The 11,697-nt window shown below is 36.6% G+C and overlaps 1 non-coding gene across 1 annotated transcript; it reads left to right on the forward strand.

Moving 5' to 3' along the window:
• Positions 1–11,112: 11,112 nt before the first annotated feature.
• On the forward strand, positions 11,113–11,276 carry LOC118968002 (U1 spliceosomal RNA). The gene has a single exon (XR_005055380.1). It is a non-coding gene; the product is annotated as a U1 spliceosomal RNA (small nuclear RNA).
• Positions 11,277–11,697: the final 421 nt, after the last annotated feature.

Raw genomic sequence — 11,697 nt, forward strand, 5'->3', positions numbered from 1 at the left:
TATGATCACCTTTTCAGATTTTCTGGAGGAATTTCCTCTGTAATTTTGTAACACTGTGCTTTAGTGCTCCTTCCATCTAACAGACCCCCTTAATCAGAAACACATAAATGTTTGCTTTTTCCCCTATTCTGTGTGGCTGCCTCTTTCTTGTCACACAGGTCTCATCTCAAATGCTATATCCTCAAAAAGGCTGTCCTCCATCATGATTCTTAAGTACCATGTATCACTGTCTGAAGTTTCCCCTTAAATTCTAAGTCTAGCCCACTAATATATTCCCGAGTAATTAAAACTATGCTTGGCACAGAAAAAGCATCCAGTAAATATTTTTGAATAAAGGAATAATTTCACATCATCTAAAATCCCACCTCATCTCCAAGCTTAACTACTCTCTCTCTATTAATATGCTATGTATATGACCACAAAGTTTTATTGGTTCAAATTGTTAAATAAAAATAGGTGTTTACTTTAAATTTAAAATCCCTGGGTTTTAAGAATAATCTATAGAACTATTGAGTCCCTTTATCTTAAGAGAATTCAACTAAATTTGTCAGCATTGTATATTCAAATTATTGGTTTAACTACTTATGGCCATTTTGTTGAATTATAATGCTTTCTTTTCTATAGATTTTTTTCTTTGTTCAGATGAATGGCTGAACACATATGTATCTCCCAATTTAGGACTCTTAGCTTCAGCCACTGCAATCAATCAACTGCTGTGAATGGTTCCCTCAATGTTTCTTTTTCTTGCCTCAGTAGGTATTTAAATTTCCCAATAGAAATCATTGGGGTAAAAAGCTAGCAAGCATCTTAGCAATTTCAGGAGGTTACATGAATAACAATTTAGTATTTTAAACTGCAGAATAAAGATGGGATAGTGAGCCAAAAAGTTACCTTTTGTGGTAGAAAACTTGGAACTTTGAAATAGGAAATGGAGAATGCCTTTTAAGCTGACATTCCTATTTTACTTGCCCCCAGGAGAAAAAAGTTGAGTCCTATTTTTAAATTAATTCTGTGACACAGTTTCCAATGAGGATTTTTCATGTTAGACTTCTTCAAAAACTTTCTGTTCACTTTGGTGGTTATATTTTCCTATCATGATGAGAAGTAAAAATATATGTTCACCGGGTGTTTTAATCCATTAGCTCAGGTCTTTAACTGAAAGAGACTTTGCATATGAACCAGAAATGCTATGTCTGGTTATCGAGTTGTACTATAGTGGTAACAAAAATTCTTACAGTAATTCTAATGAAACCAAGCAGTAAAGCAAACCTGTATTTCAGGCAAATTAGAAAATGGTAACTATTGTATTCATGTCAATATTCTTGATCTCTACCTAGATAACCCTGTATTCTCTAATTCTAAACTTGAGAGTTATCTGAATGCCTCTACAACATTTGAGTATCTACAGAGTATGGAAATAATAAAGTTGTGCTAACCAGAATTATGTGAAACAATTGTTTATTTTCTGCCTTCAAATTGTAGTCATATAATTATTTCCAAATCCAATGTGCATGCTTCATTCAATATCCTTTTTTTCTATATAAAATATATTGCTTTCTGACAGTCATAACAGAATATTTGGAAAAGCATAAAAAAAGACAATTGAATGAAATCACCTTCAATTTCACCACTAAGAAATGAGGGTGATTATAGCTTGATGCATTTTATGTCATTCCTTTTCTTTAACTCATAACTTTGCTGCTTCTTAGCAATTACTATACATGCCCATCAATGGGTATGAGACACGTCTTTGATTCCAACTGTCAATCAAATGACCTCACTCTGTCAATCAAACAATTGCCTCCCAGCTAGGTCATGATAAACAGACACTCCCCTATAAGACCAGAGCCTTTGTCTACCTTGACTCTGGCCTGCTACTTCCTTGGAGTGTATTCAAATAAAACTGGAGTGTATTAAAAAAACAGAAAAGCTCTGCTTTGCTATTGTGTCTCTGCCTTTCAACTTTGTTGTGGCAAGGACAAGGACCAAGAATAAATCCAACCCATAACACTTTCATCATCTATTACTATGTTTTTCACCCCTTACCAGAAAACTTCCTCATAAAAGTTGAAAACACTTAATAATTCCTGCTCATCTCACTCCATTCTCTCCTAAAAATCTCTTTGAATTAGCTAACTCTCCCCTCAATTTGATTGAAACACAAATTATACCACATGGCCCAAACCACCAAATATATTCCCACTTTACTGAGAAAGTAGACCAAACATCTAAAATGGTCACACCCTTAATTTGCTCTTACCCTGATTCATTTTATCTAAATGAGACATTTTATTGGGCATTTCTGCTGAAAGCCTGTTTAAATTGCTTAAATGCCATGACTTACCATTTGGAATCAAAAAGCACTTATTTTTGTCAGGCCCTGTAAGACTTCAAATTCTAGATTTCTCTGTTTTTTCACTTCTGTTTATACATTCAACAATTATTTTTTTGAATTCATCTCTTTCTCCAATATCTTTCCAAATGTATGCAAAGTTAACTAACACACAACACAAATTTTCTGTTTACCAATCTAGGCTTCGGTTCCTCATTCTCTAGGCTGAAGAGGCACATGATCTGCCACCCAAATATAGCAAAGAGAAATTTTGCAAAATATATTGCTACTGCATAACATGGATCTTGGGCCATCCTGTATTTTATCACCATTACCCAACCACTAATTTGTTCTTAGACATTTTGTATTTTTATTATAATGTATTATATACTCTATTAATCAGTACATATTAAAATAGGCTGCAATAATCAATACTGCAGAAACAAATATCAAAATCTCCATGATTTAACCAAATAAAATTAAATTTCTAACATATTGTAGCTCTGGGGTTGGGGGAAGGGACTCCCCTCCATGACAAATTCCCTATGAATACAATGAAACTGAAGTAAAACAGGGGAAGGATGGATTGGGTTAAGGGCTTTTAATTCTTGCAGCTTGCTTGGGTTCACTAGGCAGCCCTCACTCCAACCATCTCCTACCTGCCATCGTGCAGTGCTCTGTTCCACCTGCCTGCCCCTTCCAGCAGGAACCCCATGGATGGGTCTTTGGTGACTGACGAGCACCAGACCAATTAGATACCAGGAGTGGAAGGGAGGAGAGAATGGCCAATTTCTCTCCACCCTTGCCCTGATAGACGGGAGGCTCTGCTGTGTTAAACATCCATTGGTATGTAAATGGCTAAGGCCAGGCAGGAAATTCTGGATATTCTGGGTGAAAACTTCCGTTTACTCCACACATAACAAAGTCTTACTTGGGTCAGACTGCTTTCCTTGATGCTCTTATCTGAAAGGTAACTTAGGGTATTCTTATCAGAAACAGTGTGTCATTTAATTCTGTGCCTTCAGTAAACATACATCATTCTACTTAGCTATCCAGCATCTGAAGCTACTTCCTGATTGAGAATTCCCATCTTTTTGAATATTGGTCAGAGACAGTTTTGTATTCCTCTGTAACTTATGAAAATGATAAATACTCATTTTTCCAGCCTCCCTTGAAATAAATGTATAAACAATTGACTAGGATCCAGCAGTAATCATTAAATACTCCCATACATGACTACAGAAGTAGAGAATAAAGAAAGCAAGTAATATTTCTGGGAATGGTGCTAGTTGAACAACAAATAGTGCAAAGGCAATAATGGCAGGTGTACAGGTTGAAACATTCAGGCTTTCCTACTAACTGTGTCAAGTGGTTCAGTAGCAGGATCTAGTGTTGGAAAAACCATAGCTGATTGCTGTTTGGACCAGCTCTGAATGTGAATCTGGGCATCTTTCCTTGTATCTCTGCCTGTTCTACAGCCTTTGGGGTAACTCAATAAGCTGCCTAATATCTTTTTAGTGAATTCCATTTCTACTAAAATCAAAGAAATTTTTTTTTCTTCTGGCTTGTTCTTAAACTCTGATCTATGTCTTTAGTAAGTATCTATACACTTTAAATTGATTCTCATCTCAAATGTAAATAAGTGAGCATTAGAACAAAAAGCTCAATTCAGTTAGGTTCTTAAATTGTCTGTGATGGGAATATTGGATTATTCCAGTGATATTTAATGAGAACTACCCTATTCTGTTATCTTCAAAGACACATTTATGAAAAGTGCCCTGATTTTAAGACACAGCAAGGAGGTTATAGGTTTTGGTTAAAGGAAGGGCTATATCCTATGGCCTCTTTGACCTCTGTTTTGCTGCAAATAGTCTCTTATTTAAGAGATGAGATATCATGAATCTGTAATTTAATGAGTTACACTGAGTTCAGAATGAAATTGCCACAGCCTATTTTAGTGAATTAACCAAGTCTAAGACCATTCTAGAATACAGTATTCTTTTGTTAAGATAAATCTATTATCACTTTATATTTAATGCATTTTATTAGAAAAGTACTGACAATGGAAGTTTCTAGGAATTAGTTGAGCATGTGAACAATAATTTGAAGGGCAACAGTAGAAAAAAGTTATGAATTTATATAAAGCAAGACCCAACTTGCTGGGTGCATATACAGCATTGCCATCTAACAAGTATATTTAAAGCAGAATCCTTTTTTAAGTGTTGACCAGAACAAACATCTGTCACTAACCAGACAATTAAAAAATTCAGGAGCAGAGAATAAGAGAAGATATCAGTAGAAAACAGCACAAAGTTTCCAAAAATAAGGGTTTAAAAATTATATCAATAAAGTGAAGTACACTGCACACTTACTATATGCCTTTACTTCAAAGGGCTTACATAAGCTAACACATCCCAGACAATCATAGGAACAGTAAGAAAAAGGAAGATTGTGTTGTGACTTATTTTCTGTGTATCTTTTTAAAGCACCTCAACACTTTTTTTTCATTTGTTTTTTTATGTGTGTTTTTTTTAATTTTTTTATTTTGACATCATTAATGTACAATTACTTGAACAGCATTATGGTTATTAGACTCCCCCCATTACCAAGTCCTCCGCACATAATCCATTACAGTCACTGTCCATCAGCATAGTAAGATGCTATAGAATCATTACTGGTCTTCTCTGTATATACTGCCTTTCCCGTGTCCCATCCCCAATAACTTATGTGTGCTAATCATAATGCCCATTTTCCCCTAATCCTTCCCTTACCACCCAACCTCCCCAGTCCCTTTCCCCTTGGTAACTGTTGGCCCATTCTTGGGTTCTGTGGGTCGGCTGCTGTTATGCTCCTTCAGTTTTTTCTTTTGTTCCTATACTCCACGGACAAATGAAATCATTTGATACTTGTCTTTCTCTGCCTGGTTTATTTCACTGAGCATAATACCCACTAGCTCCATCCATGTTGTTGCAAATGGTAGGATTTGTTTTCTTCTTATGGCTGAATAATATTCCATTGTGTATATGTACCACACCTTCTTTATCCATTCATCTACTGATGGACACTTAGGTTGCTTCCAATTCTTGGCTATTGTAAATAGTGCTGCAATAAACATAGGGATGGATCTGTCTTTTTCAAACTGGGCTGCTGCATTCTTAGAGTAAATTCCTAGAAGTGGAATTCCTGGGTCAAATGGTATTTCTATTTGGAGCTTTTGGAAGAACCTCCATACTGTTTTCCACAACAGTTGAACTAGTTTACATTCCCACCAGCAGTGTAGGAGGGTTCCCCTTTCTCCACAACCTTGCCAACATCTGTTGTTGTTTGTCTTTTGGATGGTAGCCATCCTTACTGGTGTGAGATGATATCTCATTGTGGTTTTAATTTGCATTTCTCTGATAACTAGCGATGTGGAGCATCTTATTATGTGTCTGTTGGCCATCTGAATTTCTTCTTTGGAGAACTGTCTGTTCAGCTCCTCTGCCCATTATTGGATTATTTGCTTTTTGTCTGTTGAGGTGCGTGAGCTCTATATATTTTGGATGTCAAGCCTTTATCAGATCTGTTATTGATGAATATATTCTCACATAGTGTAGGGTACCTTTTTGTCCTATTGATGGTGTCCTTTGCTGTACAGAAGCTTTTCAGCTTGATATAGCCCCACGTGATCATTTTTTGCTTTTGTTTCTCTTGTCCGGGGAGCTATGTTCATGAAAAAGTCACTCATGTTTATGTCCAAGAGATTTTTGCCTATGTTTTCTCTCAGAGTTTTAGGGTTTCATGACTTAGATTCTGGTCTTTGATCCATTTCTAATTTACTTTTGTGTATAGGGTTAGACAGTGATCCAGTTTCATTCTCTTACATGTAGCTGTCCAGTTTTGCCATCACCATCTGTTGAAGAGACTGTCAGTTCCCCATTGTATGTCCATGGCTCCTTTATCGTATATTAATTGTGACCATATATGTTTGGGTTAATGTCTGGAGTGTCTATTCTGTTCCACTGGTCTGTGGGTCTGTTCTTGTGCCAGTACCAAATTGTCTTGATTACTGTGGCTTTGTAGTAGAGCTTGAAGTTGGGGAGAGAGATACGCACCCCCACCCCCCACTTTATTCTTCCTTCTCAGGATTGCTTTGGCTATTCAGGGTCTTTGGTGTTTCCATATGAATTTTTGAACTATTTGTTCCAGTTCATTGAAGAATGCTGTTGGTAATTTGATAGGGATTGCATCCAATCTGTATATTGCTTTGGGCAGGATGGCCATTTTGATGACATTAGTTCTTCATAGCCAAGAGCATGAGATGAGTTTCCATTTTTTAGTGTCCTCTTTAATTTCTCTTAAGAGTGTCTTATAGTTTTCTGGGTATAGGTCTTTCACTTCCTTGGTTAGGTTTATTCCTAGATATTTTGTTCTTTTTGATGCAATTGTGAATGGAACTGTTTCCTTGATTTCTCTTTCTATTGGTTCATTGTTATTGTATAGGAAAGCCAGAGATTTCTTTATGTTAATTTTGTATCCTGCAACTTTGCTGTATTCTGATATCACTTCTAGTAGTTTTGGAGTGGAGTCTTTAGGGTTTTTTTTATGTACAATATCATGTCATCTGCAAACAGGGACACTTTAACTTCTTCTTTACCTTGTATTTCTTTGCTTTGTCTAATTGCCATGGCTAGGACCTCCAGGACTATGTTAAATAACAGTGAGGAGAGTGGGCATCCCTGTCTTGTTCCCAATCTCAGAGGAAAAGCTTTCAGCTTCTCACTGTTCAGTATGATGTTGGCTGTGGGTTTATCATATATGGCCTTTATTATGTTGAGGTGCTTGCCTTCTATACCCATTTTTTTGAGAGTTTTTATCATGAATGGATCTTGAATTTTGTCGAATGCTTTTTCATCATCTATGGAGATGATCATGTGGTTTTTGTCCTTTCTTTTGTTTATGTGGTAGATGTTTCAAATGTTGTACCATCCTTGCATCCCTGGGATGTATCCCACTTGGTCATGGTGTATGATTCTTTTGATATATTTTTTAATTTGGTTTGCTAACATTTTGTTGAGTGTTTTTGCATTTACATTCATCAGGGCTATTGGTCTATAATTTTCTTTTTTGGTGGGGTCTTTGCCTGGTTTTGGTGTTAGGGTGATGTTGGCTTCATAGAATGAGTTTAGGAGTATTCCCTCGTTTCCTATTTTTTGGAAAACTTTAAGGAGAATGGGTATTATGTCTTCTCTGTGTGTCTGATAAAATTCCAAGGTAAATCCATCTGGCCCAGAGGTTTTGTTCTTGGATAGTTTTTTGATTACCACTTCAATTTCTTTGCTGGTAATTGGTTTGTTTAAATTTTGTGTTTCTTCCTTGGTCAGTCTTGGAAGGTTGTATTTTTCTAGGAAGTTGTCCATTTCTTCTGTGTTTTACAGCTTGTTAGCATATAGATTTTCATAGTATTCCCTAATAATTCTTTGTATTTCTTTGGGGTCTGTTGTGATTTTTCTTTTCTCATTTCTGATTCTGTTGATGTGTGTTGATTCTCTTTTTCTCTTAATAAGTTTGGCTAGAGGCCTATCTATTTTCTTTATTTTCTCAAAGAACCAGTTCTTGGTTTCATTGATTTTTTTCTATTGTTTTATTCTTCTCAATTTTATTTATTTCTTTTCTGATACTTATGTCCCTCCTTCTGCTTACTTTAGGCCTCCTTTGTTCTTCTTTTCTGTTAGTATTTGTTTCACATATGTTGGTGCTCCTGTGTTGGGTGCATATATATTTATAATGGTTATATCCTCTTGTTGGACTGAGCCCTTTATCATGTAATGTCCTTCTTTATCTCTTGTTACTTTCTTTGTTTTGAAGTCTATTTTGTCTGATACTAGTACTGCAACACCTTTTTTCTCCCTGTTGTTTGCATGGAATATCTTTTTCCATCCCTTGACTTTTAGTCTGTGCATGTCTTTGGGTTTGAGGTGAGTCTCTTGTAAGCAGCATATAGATGGGTCTTGCTTTTTTTATCCATTCTGTTACTCTGTGTCTTTGATTTGTGCATTCAGTCCATTTATATTTAGTATGATTATTGAAAGATATGTACTTATTGCCATTTCAGGCTTTAGATTCGTGGTTAACAAAGTTCAAGGTTAGCTTCTTTAATATCTTATTGTCTAACTTAATGCACTTATTGAGTTGTTATAAACACTGTCTGGTGATTCTTTATTTCTCTCCCTTCTTATTCCTCCTCCTCCATTCTTTATATGTTGGTTTTTTTATTCTGTGCTCTTTTGTGGATCCTTTAACTGCTTTTGTGGGTAGTTAATTTTATTTTTTGCCTTTAGTTAGTATTTGGTTGTTCTGCTTTCTTTGCTGTGATTTTATTTTCTCTGGTGACATCTGTTTAGCCTAGGAGTGCTCCCATCCAGAGCAGTCCCTCTAAAATACCATGTAGAGGTGGTTGTGGGAGGCAAATTCCTTCAACTTTTGCTTGTCTGGGAATTGTTTAATCCCTCCTTCATATTTAAATGATAATCATGCTAGATACAGTATTCTTGGTTCAAGGCCCTTCTGTTTCATTGCATTAAATATATCATGTCATTCTCTTCTGGCTTGTAAGGTTTCTGTTGAGAAGTCTTATGATAACCTGATGGGTTTTCCTTTGCAGGTGACCTCTTTCCTCTCTCTAGCTGCCTTTAAAACTCTGTCCTTGTCCTTGATCTTTGCCACTTTAATTATTATGTGTCTTAGTGTTGTCCTCCTTGGGTCCCTTCTGTTGGGAGTTCTGTGTATTTCCATGGTTTGATCGTTTATTTCCTCCCCCAGTTTGGGGAAGTTTTCAGCAATTATTTCTTCAAATACACTTTCTATTCCCTTTTCTCTCTCTTCTTCTTCTGGTACCCCTATAATGCAGATATTGTTCCTTTTAGATTGTTCACACAGTTCTCTTAATATTGTTTCTTTCCTGGGGATCCTTTTATCTCTCTCTACGTCAGCTTCTCTGTATTCCTGTTCTCTGATTTCTATTCCATTAATGGCCTCTTGCACCTTATCCAGTCTGTTCTTATGTCCTTCCAGAGATTGTTTCATTTCTGTTATCTCTCTCCGGACTTCATCCCTTAGCTCTTGCATATTTCTCTGAAGATCCATCAGCATTGTTATGACCTTTAGTTTGAATTCTTTTTCAGGGAGATTGGCTAGGTCTATCTCCCCAGATTCCTTCTCAGGGGAGGATGTTTGGGTTAGTCTTGTCTGTATCAATTTCTTCTGCCTTTTCATGGTAATAGAGATAGTTGTGTGGAGCTGGTGGATGTGTCAGCTGGGAGAACATCCCTTCTTGGTGGTTTGTGGCCTTCCTCTCCTGGGAGAACAGTGACCCCTAGAGGCTTGTGCTGGACAGCTGCGCACAGACCAGGTGTCTGATTCTTGCCTGGCTGCTGTGAAAGAAGCTCTGCCCAGTTGCTGTGGGCTTGGCTACTGCCTCTATGGCAGAGTCGCGCCAGAGTGGGAATGGGCAGGAGGCTGTTTAACACTACGTGGGGCCTCTGAACCGTGCTGCTGCCCAGGGGTTTGGGGCACCTGGAGTTCCCCAGGATTCCCAGTTACTGGGCTGATTGCTTCTGTCCAGCTTTGAGGCCCCTGTCCCTTTAAGATTTTCAAAGAGACTTGGTTTTCTTCGTCCCAGGGGTCCCAGCTGCGGGGACCTGTTCACAGGTCTTACTGTCCTGTTTCCCTAGTTTCCAGCACCCCATGCACTGTGTGTCTGCGCTCTGGTGCAAATGGCTAGGGCTGGGTGTTTAGCAGTCCTGGGTTCCCTCTCCCTCCCTGCTCTGACTCCTCTCCTACTGCTGGGAGCTGGGAAGAAGGGCACTTGGGTCCTGCCAGCCATGGCTTGTATCTTACCTCCTTCATGAGGTGCTGGGTTCTTGCAGGTGTGGATGTAGTCTGGCTGTTGTCCTGTGTATTCTGGTCTCTCTTTTAAGTGTAGTTGTATTTGTTGTATTTTCAAAAATGTATATGGTTTTGGGAGGAGATTTCCTCTGCTCTACTCACCCTGCCATCTTGGCTCTGCTGCCAAAGCATATTTTGTAATGTGGAATCTTTATAGTAACTTTGTCTTGTGTTGAATATACTTAATTTATCCAAAAGTAAATTTTTAAAAGGTTGATTAAATTTTATTATTATGTACATATTTCTTAATGCGTAAATCTATACCAAAAATAATTTTTCATATGGCTTACTTGCTTTCGAGTCAGAATTACCTGGGTTTGACTCTCAGTTCCATCACTTGGATATTTAATCTGAGCATGTCATTTAGCCCTCTGACTTTAATAGCTGTGAAATGAAGATTTACTTACCTCACAGTGTTATTTTGGAGGACTAAGTGGGGAAATGTAGGTAGATATGAGATCCATTAATAATTATTATCAACTTCTTACTGTACTTTATAAAATACTGATCAATACATATCAAAATTTAGCCCCAAGTTAGCTTTCTGCAGTAGATATTATGAACTGTTCAGGTAGGTAAGTAAATGAAGACTAAAGGAGATTGAGTGACTTAGATAATTAATAATGACTTAAGGTTACAGTATAAATCTGTCATTTCTGTCTTTAATGATGTTTCCGCAATAATAGAAATGAAGGATTATATAAACAAATTCAAGTATATGATATATCGAAGTTAACATTTTTCTGAGATGCTGTATTTGGTTTTAAGGAAAGAGGGAGAAGGACATGATAAAGGTATAAATGCATAGATCCTCTTAGCATATGTACTTTTGTACCTATTCCACTTGAATGTCATTTGCAACCTGGCAGGAGAGATACCATGATCAGGAAGGTGGTTTTCCTAGGGTGAGGCTCATTCATTGCACTCTGAGTGTGCTGACCCCTGAGATTTCCCCAAATGCGGGAAACCTGACTGTATAACTTGTGGTACTGGGGGACTGAGTTGGCACTTTCCCCTTGTCAAAAAGCAAAACACAAGAAAACAATTGCATTGTTTTATAGAGTATCTTAAGATATATATAGGCACATATATTTATATAAAATGCAAAAAGAATATTAATATTTATTATTCTGGTACAATGTCTTCAGATTAAAAGTAAATTGTAGAACACTGTTTATTTCACTAAATCTTATATATGTTTATTTCTATAAATTTAAATAGGAATAAATTCTGGAAATACATATACTGAGGTGTAAATAGTAGTTATTCCTTATTTTCATGTAATGAATGTTTTACTTTTTAAAATGATCATATTTTCTTTATAAAAGAATTTTGTATTTAAAAATTAAGATATTTTGTCAATTAAAAATACAATTCCTTATAATCATTGTAAGTATAAAATGTTTTTACACAAATATTCACTTGATTTCAAAGGAAAA

This window comes from Manis javanica, chromosome 4, assembly GCF_040802235.1.
Source record: "Manis javanica isolate MJ-LG chromosome 4, MJ_LKY, whole genome shotgun sequence".
In the NCBI taxonomy this organism is placed as follows: Eukaryota; Metazoa; Chordata; class Mammalia; order Pholidota; family Manidae; genus Manis; species Manis javanica.